This window comes from Kogia breviceps, chromosome 8, assembly GCF_026419965.1.
Source record: "Kogia breviceps isolate mKogBre1 chromosome 8, mKogBre1 haplotype 1, whole genome shotgun sequence".
NCBI classification, from domain to species: Eukaryota; Metazoa; Chordata; class Mammalia; order Artiodactyla; family Physeteridae; genus Kogia; species Kogia breviceps.
Genome location: NC_081317.1, coordinates 25,170,883 through 25,183,785, shown reverse-complemented (window position 1 = coordinate 25,183,785; position 12,903 = coordinate 25,170,883).

Genomic DNA, 12,903 nt, shown 5'->3' with positions numbered 1-12,903 from the left:
ATATAGCGCTTACCAGCTGCGTCATCTGGGGTAATTCGAGTTGCCTCTTGGGTCTTTGTGAAGTATGTCGTTCATGGGACAATTGAGAGGATCACAATAAATAGAGCAAGTGAAGACTTTTGTCAACTGCAAAGCCCAGTGCAAATGTGAAGGGTTATTACAAGGCAACTTGTGAGAATCACACCTTTTAGTGCCCTATATTGAGCAGGGAGCAAATTTATGGTTAGGATTGGGCCAAACGTTTTTGGACTTTTATGAAAATCATTTTAGGTCATTCATCAAGTTAGATGCTCAGATTGAAAGGGATCTGAAAGTCCTTTGGATATCCCATCCTTCCCCTTCTCCAGCTTCCTCTGGTACTTGGCTGCTTCTCTGCAGCCTCCTTACTAGATGGTTCGCCAGACCCTGCTTACATCCAATGGAGAGCTCACTACTTGCCACAGCAGTATTCCTCGGATGGGTCCCTCAGATCCAATCTGTTCTCTCACACTTGGCAGCTATTGTCTGCCTTGCTTTTAAGGAGTAAGCTCACTGGATAATCCACAGGGCAGGTAGTTGGCATCCTTAGCTTCTCCCAATATTTATGTTCCTCCTTGGAATAACTTACTATTTACGATCATCTGAAGTTAAGTCTCAGGGAATCTTCCCTCCCTTCTGAGCTACTTTCTCCTGCAGCATCTCCTCTCCCACATTAAAAAATGTGTCTCCTTTCAGTGTCAAGCTGACGTCTCTTCCGGGACTATCATGAGGGCTAACTTGATGGTACCTGAGGATACTACTTGATGCAACTGACCAGCTGCCCTATCATCCAGAAGGGGGTGCAGTGTCAGTTCCCCGTGAGCTTCTGCTCTCTAACCAGGCAAGAAATTAGAGTTTCTGCTTTTGCCAAGACAAACATCGAGAAAGCCAGAAGCTTTCTCAGGCCTGAAGTGTTTTTTCCTTCTGATGTGAATTCTGCCACTTTATCAGTTGCTTTGGTAGGTTACATAATTGTTTTTAGGTATTTCAAATCATACTGTGACACTGCTCCTTTACCAAAATGCCTCTGAGAAAACTACCAAGAAAAGGCAAATAAAAAGAAAACTAGCATTTAAATGAGCATCTATGATACTTCAGGGCCTGTTCTTAGCCCTCAACTTACAGCATCTGATTTAATTTTCATAACAACTGTTTACTAGATGGGAAAACAGGGACTGCACACACACACATATACACAGTTTTTAGGAATACACATATATACAATAAAACCATATATTCAGGAAAGCAAGGGAATGAAGAATACAGGACTTAGGGTGATGGTTATTATATGTGAGGGAAGGGAGGGGAAGGAATTGATAGAAGGACAATGTAGTTAGATGAATGTTACTGTCAAGGTTCCAGTTCTGAGAGGTGGTTTCATGAATACATACATTCTTTAAAATAGCTAATTAAATAGCGGTTGAAATAAAAGCGGGCTGTACAAAGATTAATGATCAAAATGTGTCATGAACCATTAGGATTAATTCAGTTTGTATTTACCTGTGTTCCCCTAAGAACAAAACAAGTCTCCAAAAGGCAGTTTCCCTGGCTTTGCATAATAGGGCCTACTTCTCCTATGCATAAAATCTCATGAAGGCTAGAGGCTCTCCTCCATTGTGTAGTCACACCAACTGGACTATGTGACCTCCCAGGTAAGTAGGGGCAGAGAAGGATAAAAGAAACACACTGGCTTTTAAATCTCAGGCTGCAAATAACACCTATGTTTGCTCACAGTTCATTGGCCAAAACTAATCACACGGCCCCAGACTAATTGCTGGGAGACTGGGAAATGTACAGGAGGAAAGGAATATTTAGAGAGTACTATCTGTCTCTGCCACATTTCATTTTTTCCCACTTGTTAGAGTAAAGATGAACAATTCTGGGTAAGATTCTATTTTTATCTATCCTTCCTGTGAGCTTTCATAGACAAGATAGCTCCCTGAAATGGGTTAGAGTCAGATGTGTCTGGGTTTGGGTCTTAGCTCTCCTCTAACTGACTTAGGTGAACTTGGGCAAGTCATGTTCCTTCTCTGAGGCTGTTTTCTTGTCTCTAAATTGGGCATAATAATATAAATGTTGCAGGATTAGTGTAAGGGTGAAACTGGCCAAGGCTGTAAGGTGTCAACTAACACACTGAAATCTGAGTAATTTACTAAATGGTAGTAATTACTATGAAAAGCTGCTATGAGGTCATTGTTTAAGTTATCCATTTCTCAGTGTAGCTTTAGGGATTGTCAAGGATATTTTCCTTTATTGTTGTTTCAAAATAAAGCCACAAAGCCCTCTCTGCGTTGCTATCTTGAACAGCTACTGTTTGGAATGTGGAAGGCAACTATATGTGCCAGAAGCATCATACAAACAAACAGAATAGCTATCTCTTTCTCTGACCATAAGAATGCTTAGGATTGGTATCCTCAGAAAAGCAAGTCAGCCTATTAGGTCAGGGTGTGTCTGCAGAAGACTCATGGTATCTTTTCAAAAATTCTTTGTATTAGTCAGGATAAATGAGGTTATGCTGCCATAACAAACATTTCCCAAATCTCAATAGCTTAACACCAGAGATTTATTTCTTGTTTATGAAAAGTGCACATAAGATCTAGAAACTTTCTAAGCCACTTCCACTCCACATTAGCAATTCAGTAATCCATATGTCAGCAGCCTCCACTGTGTTGTAGCTATACTATTCAGAAAACACAACCTTTTCAGTTGACATGGCAGGGGAAAAGGTGCTGGATATTATTCCACTGGTGATTTCTCTGGCCAGGAATTGACACTTACCACTTCTATACAGAATGCATTGACCAGAACTAGTCAGATGGCCCTACCTAATTACAGGGTTGGTGGAAAAGTAGAATCCTCTCTTGTGTCTAGAAGAAAAAGAAAGTTCTGTCACATTCTTGTTCTCTACCCAAACTCCATTATAAAATGACTGTCTTCCATGAACAAGGGCACAAGAAAGTTGTGTGTATATAGGGTGTACTACATAGTCCATATGCATCAAACTCCTTACTCTTTAAAGTCCTTTGAGTGTTCTGCTTCCACGTCTTTGTTTATGTTGTTCCATTGGCCCCAGAAAACACTTCCCTTCCATTTCTACACTTTCAAATTCTACCCATTTTTCAAAGTTCCATCTTAATTGTCACCTCCTCATTCCTCATCTCCTCTTGTGTTTCATTTTTTCATCTATTCTCCTACAGCATATTATGTTTCTCTTGAGATCCTCCAACCCATTTGTTTTCACTATCTAATTTTTTGTTCAAACATTTGAATGAACCAAAACAGAGTACTGAAAAGGAACATGTGGAACTTGGAATTACAATCAAAACCTTAAGTCTGTAGATCAGGAAGTATAACTGTGTTCTTTACATGGGTAAGATTCTGCCTGCCTTTTAAAGTCACAATTTGGCTGGAAATCGAAAAAAGGATGAGCAGAGAAGCAAGTATAGCTTCCCTGAAGAAGCTCTTCCTTGACTTAAGATTGCATCACTTAGGTCAGTCAACTCATCTGGCTGATGTCTGCTCCATACCTAGGATGGGTGACAACTGGTAGCCAGCTGCTATTAATCAGGTGAGCCAAATAGTGAGACCCAGCTCAGCATCAAGATAGCACGTCTTGGCAATCACGAAATTTCCTTTGGAAATTGCCATTGCTTTACCATCCAAACGAAACTTGGTTATTAATCATAGCAAGATCTGGCATCCAACTAGTTTGCTAAAAATGGCAGTGTTCTTGGATTTCTTATACTTTTGGGGTCAGATGCAGAATACCTACTGGTGATCTCTCCATACTTTTCCTAGGGACAGACATTCTTCTTCAGCAGCATTTCTGATGAAGGTTTTCCCATAGATTTACACATGGGAAGTGAAGCCCTTCTTGTTCTATGGCCCGGTGGGATCTTTCCTTGTGAAAAGCAACAGCAAGCACACTGCACGAACCAAACCAGGTTTTCAAGACTAACACACGAAGGAATCGAACTTCTGTGACGTTCTGGGCACCGTGCCAATGTGTTCACGCATTTTCTCTTACTTAATCTTTACAACAGCCCTGTAAGGTAAGGTAGCAATTACCAGCTCTATTTTAGAGAAGAGACGGAGGTTTGTAGAGCTGGTGCACCAAATCACACAGCTAGAAGGCACAGCAGCCAGATCGAGACATGAACTTGCTATCATAGTTCTTGTGATCATAGTGGACCATCCAATTCCTGACCTCAAGTTGTCCTGTATTATGCAAGTGGATCTGGTCAGGCTGGACTTCAGTAACTAGGTCACACTCTGGGCATCCTCCTCAGTTCTTCACTGAATAGCAGCGTGATGCCTGCCTCTTTCAGATGACTTGGAGTCTGAGTGAAGAGCTTACGGTGTTCTCTATGACTGCAATAACAGCCTTCCTAGGTGTTGAGTGCCTCGTGATGTAAGAGAATACACATGTATTATCTCAGTTACACCGCACAAACACATTACACACAGGCAGAAGTTACACAGGAGGAAACTATGGCTCAGAGCAGGTTAAGGCGAACGTCCAAGGGCACACCGTTGTTTGGGGTGGTGCTCGGACTAGACCCATCTTCCTACCGTCTAGGGTCCCCTCTTTGAGTAGCCACAGTCATAATAATAAAAGCCAGGACAGATGCTATAGACCAGCAGATTGATACTTGGAAGAGTCTGTGCAGAGAGTATCACTTTCCCCTCTACCTCTTGGCTGTGAAATGGGAATAATAATTCTAACATGTCAGGCTGATTGTGAAGATGAACCAGAGACAACGTCAATGAGAAAGCCCCTGGCTCAGCTCCTGGCACAGAGGAGATGCCTGCATTAACATGGGCTGAATATTAGCTGACTATTCCCAGATGATTTTTAGACGGCTGGAAAGAGACTGCTTTGGGCTCTTCTCTATAAAGCCTAACTCATCATCATATGGGCTTCCGGGTAGGGATAGGGGAGGAAAAAATGAGGGGAGGAAGGAAAAAAGGAGTAGATTAGCCACTCAGGGATGCCCCTTGCTTCTCAGTTACTCCTCTGGGTACGTTGGTTTGCAGGGCAACTGGGGAGGGCGAATAGAATTCATTCATGACCTTATGAGAGTTTTACCGTGGTCCTGAGAGGGGCGGGCTTTGCCAGAGCCCCGGGAAGCAGAACTGCTGGGCTTTCTGGGTAATGGCTGTATTTAAGCACTATCTGGCTTTTCACAGCCAGCTGACTGATAAAAAGGGTATTCACAGTGAACCCACCCCAGCAGCGGGTAGTTAATGGCACTTTCGGCTGAGCTCATTTCTGGCACGAAATGCAGAGGATCATAAACCAGAATTCGAACCTCAAGATGGATTCGATTTTCCAGATAGGGATGGTGGTTTCTAAGCCTTGAGCAATGTCGCAGGGTCCTGTTTCCAGGAGAAGTTCTGTTCCGTGTGGTGCTTCCCTGTTTGGAGGGCAGGTTCCTTCACATCAACACTTTGATCCTCCTGGCAGCTCTGTAAGGTAGATAAACTCCTCAGAGGTTATTGCCCTCTTTCCTCCAAAAAGAAACCGAGGCTCAGAGAGGGTAAAGGGTGTGCCAGACCTTGCACAGTTGGCCCTGACCCTTGACTAGGATTCCTTTCCCTTATGATTCTGTTTTCAGAGTAGGATTCCAGGAGGTTTTCTCACCTTTAATCAGTACTTTTGGTTCCAGTAATCTAAAATGAGGAAATTGAGGCTTTAGAAGAGATTACGTTCCCTGCCCCAAATCACACAGCTAGTAAATGGCAAAGCCAGGATTAATATCTGACTTCTGACTTCTTAACTGCCTTGCCAGTGTTTCTCAAAAAAGGACTGATTTGTGGCTCATTCTTGGAAAGCCCATGGTTACACAGCTTTAAACATTTTGCATTTTTGTTTTGATGATGGTCTTGAAGATAATTTTACCCGTTATACATTAAAAACTACTTTAAACAAATGTTAATGATCATTTGAAATGTAAGAATTTTTAAAAAATATACAAAATAAGACATTCATTGCTTCAGTTTGAGGCTTGTAGAGACTGCGTCCCATGCCTGAAGTCATTTTCTTAGGGTTCTATGAGGAGGTGGGTTTTTTTTTTTTTTTTTCCCATATGAAAGAGTTTATATATTATACAAGTTTCAGGAACTCTGAACTGTGAGTCCCAGCTTCCCTGTTGAGTTGTAGAAACATTTCAACATTCTCTTCTTGAAGTATGTGAGTGATTACCACAATCATTTTGAAGATTAGAAATCAGAAGAGAGGTTTATATTTGTACCCAAGGTCACATAACCAGGAACTAACAAATTCTAGCTCTAATCTCTGACACCAAATCCATCCAAGCTACCTCCTAGGAAAATGAAAAAATCCAGTGTTCTAGTCAAAGGATAATTAAAAGTCCCCAATTTCTCCCTAAAAGATCTAGAGGGGCACAGATTCAAAGTGGGAAGGATTGCAAATGAGGAATGTTAAAATCTTCCTGTGAGTCAGTAGGGTCCTCCTAGTAGGAGAATGAAAGGAGGTTTCTCCCACTAGCTTTAGCCATTCACCTGTCCTAGAGCAGGGCCACCTCCGTCTCCAGGCTTTTACATGGTGACGATTCCCAAATTCCACTGCGGTGTTTACAATTCTGCAGCCAAGCACTCGGCTTACTTCAGCTTTAAGCAACTGATGGCAAATGTTTGCATCCACTTTCTTATCTGGACCGGTTCTCCCACGTCTCCTCCATGTGGTTTTCATATGGCTTTTATGAATGCCCGAAGTCTGTTCCAGCTTGTTCTAATGTTGCACTGTTTTAACTGCCATAACACAGTGGTATCAACAGATAAATCAACTAGATATGCTGAAAAAATTATGGGCAAGAATCCTGTTTTCACCCAGCCTAATTCATCCACGAGAAGAATCTGCCTTGGGAGTTGCAGGGAGAAGAGATATGTGGAGTTACAGACCAGAGAAATAAGCCAGTCCAACGATCCTATTATTCCTAAACTTCTGGACTGTTTTCACTTAAACCAATAGCAATTTTCTCTAGAGTTACCCATTCTCTGAACCTCGTGATTCCTCCGGTTAGAGCGTTTGCTGAGCTGCTTCTCATATTCAGTTGTCTCTTCTTTCTCTCAGTGATTTCATTTGTTTAGTGGGACTTTCTGCTACAAATCATGGTAGTTCAGGATGTCGACTCATAAGACTTTTGTATCACTAAGGATGTCCTTGTCCAGACCTCAGATTCACTCCCCTTACTTCCCGGAAGGAGAAAGTTTCTGAGCCATTGTTAGAGTACACAGCCCAGGAGGCTTCTCTCCCTGACCTCCACGTCCAAGCATCCAGAGCTTTCCTCTTTGCCTCACTCTCAGCATCCTATTTAGATTGTGATGTGGACACTTGGGGAACATTAGCTTTGGGGAAGTAGGCTCTGTAATCCTTGGTCCCTGAAGTGACTTTCAATAGGAAATCTGAATTCCTGCTCCATGTAAAATGGGTCTCAGATGCTGAGAAATGAGTATTTGAGAATAATTTATGATTTGCTTTCCATAAATCAGTGCTATTTTGCCTACAAATCATTTTGAGAACTGTATATGGCATTATAAAAATATGAGTCTGGGCAGAGAAGACTGATTGGGAATTGAGGGTTGTATGTTGATCCTTGGTCCTGTCACCAATTAGTTATGTGACTTTGGCAAGTTGCCCCAAGTTTCTGACTTTCATAGGGGGTTGTAAAATTATTAAATTACATCCTTCAGCAATTAATTCATTAGTTCAACAAACATTTATTGCCTGCCAACTCCCCGCCAGTAATCATACCGGTCCTTTCCAACTCTTGCATGTTATGAGAACTCTGGTCCTGTGATTGTTACATTCTCATAGGATGTTGTTCTTAAAGGGACAACAATTATTTAACATTTACTGGGAATCCGAAAGAGGATTTTCTTTGCCCTTTGTACTAGCTCTGCAAAGTGCTAGCTCCATTTTACAGATGAGGGACTGAGGCCCAGAGAAGTTGAACAGTATTTGCAAGGTTACATTTCTTCTAAGAGGTAGCACTGGGTTAGAACTCAGATTCCACTGGTCATTTCACTGAGGCTCACTGACTCCCTAAGACAACTAAACTTTCATGTCCATTCTTAGTATTTTAAGTGTTCTAAGGAACTTGGGACACAGTTCTGTCTTCAGGTAAAAATGGAGATTGAGTTGCTCTCTCTGATTGATTTTGCTGCTTTCTCCTACCAGGGCAGATTCCTCCCCATACCTGAAAATGGAGCTGCATACAGTTCCGTGAATGGGCAAAAGGGAGTAGCTGGTGGGTGCCCTAGGGCATTGGCTCAGACCTTCCAAGACGATTTTACATCTGGGGAAGGGAGTGGCTGGGACGGCAGCCGAAGTTTGGGGCCTCTCACAATCTCCCCTCCGCCTTGTGAGAATCATTTCACAAGTCATAAGTCCCAAGGAAGTTAGTTTTGGGGCTGGGCTGTCACCCGAAGCACTGCACTTCCTAGAACTCTATTTGTGTTTATGTAGGAGATGTTGACAAGTTAATGGTTTTGAGTTCCAAAGAGAAGGCTTTAAAATGGTGGATTTCAGGGGCTTCCCTGGTGGCGCGGTGGTTGAGAGTCCGCCTGCCGATGCAGGGGACGCGGGTTCGTGCCCCGGTCCGGAAAGATCCCACATGCCGCGGAGCGGCTGGGCCCGTGAGCCATGGCCGCTGAGCCTGTGCGTCCGGAGCCTGTGCTCCGCAACGGGAGAGGCCACAACAGTGAGAGGCCTGCGTGCCGCAAAAAAAAAAAAAAAAAAAGGTGGATTGCAGATGACAAAATATATATCAATCGGTTTAAATACAGTAATCAGAAATCACTCTAGGAATTTTAAGCAGAATAAGGTTTAATATAGACAATTGTGTGCTTACAAAATAGTTTTAAGGGCTGAAGGAGCAGGTTCTAAGCTAGGTAATACAAAGCTGATCCTCCAGAGGAGCTAGTATTTCTGGGGGTGCCACTGGTGCTAGGTAGACATTGAGTGGGAGCCACCACCATAGCAGGAAACAGGAGAATGGCTGCCCAAAGCTGCAACCGAGGGACCAGGAAGTCAGATCAAGAAGCCAGCACTACCACCACTGTTTGTCAATACCCAGAACCCTGGAGAATAAACACTGCAACCTATTGCAAGAAAATTACAACTTTCCTAACAGTAGTGACAAGCAGAAGCTGAAGAAATGACCCCTACTCACTTCTTTCTTTCAAATCATATGAGTGCATTTAATTGGCTTTCCAACCTTTTTAAATATAAGAAGGGTAACATGAAGTTTGCAAGTATCTACTATGACGGGGGAAGGTAATTCTCGAAACAGATCCTTTTTCAGCACTACATAAAACTCCAAGTATAAAAGAACTTCCTCCAAAAAAAAAAGCAAAGCAAAGCAAAACGAAACCACTTAGACATTCAAAGTTTACTCCTTTGAGAGTAGAAGTTATCCCAATAATGGAGTCACTCCTGTTCAGTATTTATGTTCTCTTTGTTCTATTCAGGAAAGGCCAAGCCATCTGTGCCCAACCCAGGGCACACTGCCTTTCCCTGCTTAAGCTCTACCTAGATGGCATCTAATACCACTTCAACCCAGTAGGAAATTTTCTTATCAAAGAAAGCTGAGTCCAGTGGGAAAAGTGGTATCACTGTCACCTTCCTAGATCAAAGACGGCAAGTGTGGTTTCAGTTTCACTTACGACAGGCTCTGAGGACCAGCTCTGTCCCAGGCCCTGAAACACTGTCAAGTAGGAGAGAGACAGTGCATTACATACATGTTATGATGGCTGTAAGCCAGAGAGAGTGAAGGCACATGGCTAAACCTAGAACTTGGGGTAGATCAAATGGGAGGAACCAAACTCACAACTCCTCTCTGTGCAGTCAATCTGCTCTGGTTGCCCACAGTCTACACCTTGAGACAGGAGTAAATTTTTCCTGGTGGCAATGGTTCTGAAGATCAAGGTGCTCTGCTAATGCCTTGTGGTGGGCAGCTTCTGCAATGGCTCTCCATGATCCCCGCCTCCTGGTATTCATGCCTGTATAAAAGCCTTCCCTAGACTTAGGGACTTACTTCTAACAACTAGAATGTGGTAAACCTGATGGGATGCCACTGCTGAGATGAGGTTACAGTCCAAAATGTGAAATGTGCTGACACTGAGAAACCCTGGGCTGGAACTTGATCTTTCTTCCCTGGCTATGAGCTTGGTTTCCCTGGTGGACCAGATTCCAGATTCTCCCTCTGACTTTTCTACCTCTAAGCCACTTCTGGTGAAGCATCTGTCCCAACCAACACATGCTACCCCACTCCCAGCCCCAAGCTCGTGTATCATCCCCACTCAGCCTGGCCCCAGGAGAACATCTTCTCTAACCAGCGTTCTCAAACAGCACCCATTACTGATGGAAGCACGTTCAGTCTCGTCTCTCTGCTTCTCCCTAACATCATCTCTCTGGGAACCTGAGAAGCACAGGTGGTGGAGGGCTCAGCCCCATAAGTCAGTCCACCAAAAGTCAGTCCCTTTAGTGAAGGTCTGTTTTCAGTTAGCCCTCCACAGGGCGGCCTCAATTCAGACCCATTGAGAACTGTGCTGATACTTTTGGGCAAGGACAAATGCATTTTCCAGGAGAACACAATGTAGCCAAGGCTCTCTGGAGAAACCAGAAAGACAAATATTAAAATGCAAAAGAAAAAAAAAAGAAACATACAAAAACATTCAAAAGAACCTTTTCTGTTTGTTAAAAGCAGAAAGTTCATTGTTAACTTTGCGATTCCCTTTTATTTCTTCTGAAAGCATCAACTCGGAGAAGAATGACTTCTGCTGACACCCACCCCACTTGGTGGACTGAGACAATGGGTCTCTAGTGAGTCACCTGTGGGCAGGAAGGGAGTTAATGAACCCAAATGGAAGCCGCCGAAAGAAGGCTCTCCTTATTGTTACTGGGATCTATGCTTTGTTAAGAGACATCTTGCCAAAGTTTTTGTTTTGTTTTTTTAAATTTATTTTTGGCTGCGTTGGGTCTTCCTCGCTTTGTGCAGGCTTTCTCTAGTTGCGGGGAGCAGGGGCTACTCTTAGTTGTGGTGTGCGGGCTTCTCATTGCAGTGGCTTCTCTTGTGGAGCTTGGGCTCTAGGCGCGAGGGCTTCAGTAGTTGTGGCTTGCGGGATCTAGAGCACAGGCTCGGTAGTTGTGGTGCACGGGCTTAGTTGCTCCGCGGCATGTGGGATCTTCCCGGACTGGGGCTCGAACCCATGTCCTCTGCATTGGCAGGTGGATTCTTAACCATTGCGTCACCAGGGAAGTCCCTTCCCAAAGGTTTTTAATGAGCTGCAGTCTTGTTTTTATTTTCCCTTCTTGAGAGGGAGACAAGCACTGTGTACCAGGGGAAGGTCATATCTACACTCTGTGGCCAACTCATAGTTCTCTTCCACATCTGAGGTCTGCTCCTCCCCACTGGCACCTTACCTGTCAAGCTCAGGGCCCAAGAAGTAGACCACAGAGAATGTTCCACTCAATGGCAAGCTCTGCACTGAAGCAGAAGCTCAGTCCCTGAGTCCATGCTCCTTTCCCCACCCTGGGATGGCAGAGAAGATACTGGAAGGTTCTTGTCACCTTTGGTTCATTCATTCTTTCATTCAATAAGCATGGCAAGTCTAACATATTGCAGGCTCCGTGCTAGATGGTGGAGGTTCAGAGGTGTCTCAGACACAGTTTCTAACCTCAGAAAGTTTACGGTTTGGGGAATGCACTGGGGGTATGGACGAGGAGGGGTAGACCAGGAGCAATGACAATAAAGGGGACAGAGTAGGGAGATAAGGGATGGCCTTCTGGAGCAGATGACACACGAATGGAGACACTAGATTTATTTCCCTTCCTTGCCTGTTCTTCTTGAGCACTTGAAAAACTTATGGCATGATTGCATTCTGACAACTTCTATTTAAAATACACATACATACTCGAATATACTCTTTCCTTGAAGACAATTTTTTAAGAGCAGTTTCAGATTTACAACAAAATTGAGAAGAGAGGACAGAGATTCTCAGATATACTATTAAACCAAGCTGTCTCCATTCTGGGAATTTACAACATAGAAAAAACACTAATACATAATGGCATGGATATATAGATGTTTTTTGCAGCACTGCTTAAACTGACAAAATAACTGGAAAATAAGATAATTACTGAGTAACTAATCATACATTCATCTCATGGGATATTTTGCAGCTATTTAAAGAGAAGAATAAAGAATAAAAAGAAGAATAAAGAATGAATGCACGGGCTTCCCTGGTGGCGCAGTGGTTGAGAATCCGCCTGCCGATGCAGGGGACACGGGTTCGTGCCCCGGTCCGGGAGGATCCCACGTGCCGCGGAGCGGCTGGGCCCGTGAGCCATGGCCGCTGAGCCTGCGCATCCGGAGCCTGTGTTCCGCAATGGAAGAGGCTACAACAGTGAGAGGCCCGCGTACCACAAAAAAAAAAAAAAAAAAGAATGAATGCAGCTCTACAAAATGACTTGGAGGGTTAGTCTATGAGTCACTGTTGAATGTAAAAAGCAAGATAAGCAAAAGTGTGTGCAATCTGCTGCCTTTTTGGTAAAAAAATGATAAAAATCTCATGTATGGTATATATGGATATCTAGAGAATTATATGTCTGCAGAGAAATCTTTGGGAGAATGCATATTAGGTTGTGCTGGGTTTTTCTGTTTGTCTCACAAATCTATTCCCTACCTTCCCCAACCAGCTCTGTGCCCTGGACCCTGACCTTCATGGGCTGTATCTATGGACCAGTGTAGCCTTTGGCTTCTGGTTGGTTTGGTATGGGAAGTACCAGCAAAAGATGAGAAAGAGGGAGGAATGTGAAGTCAGGGTATATTCCCCTGGCTTCGTTTCTGCCAGTGGTGG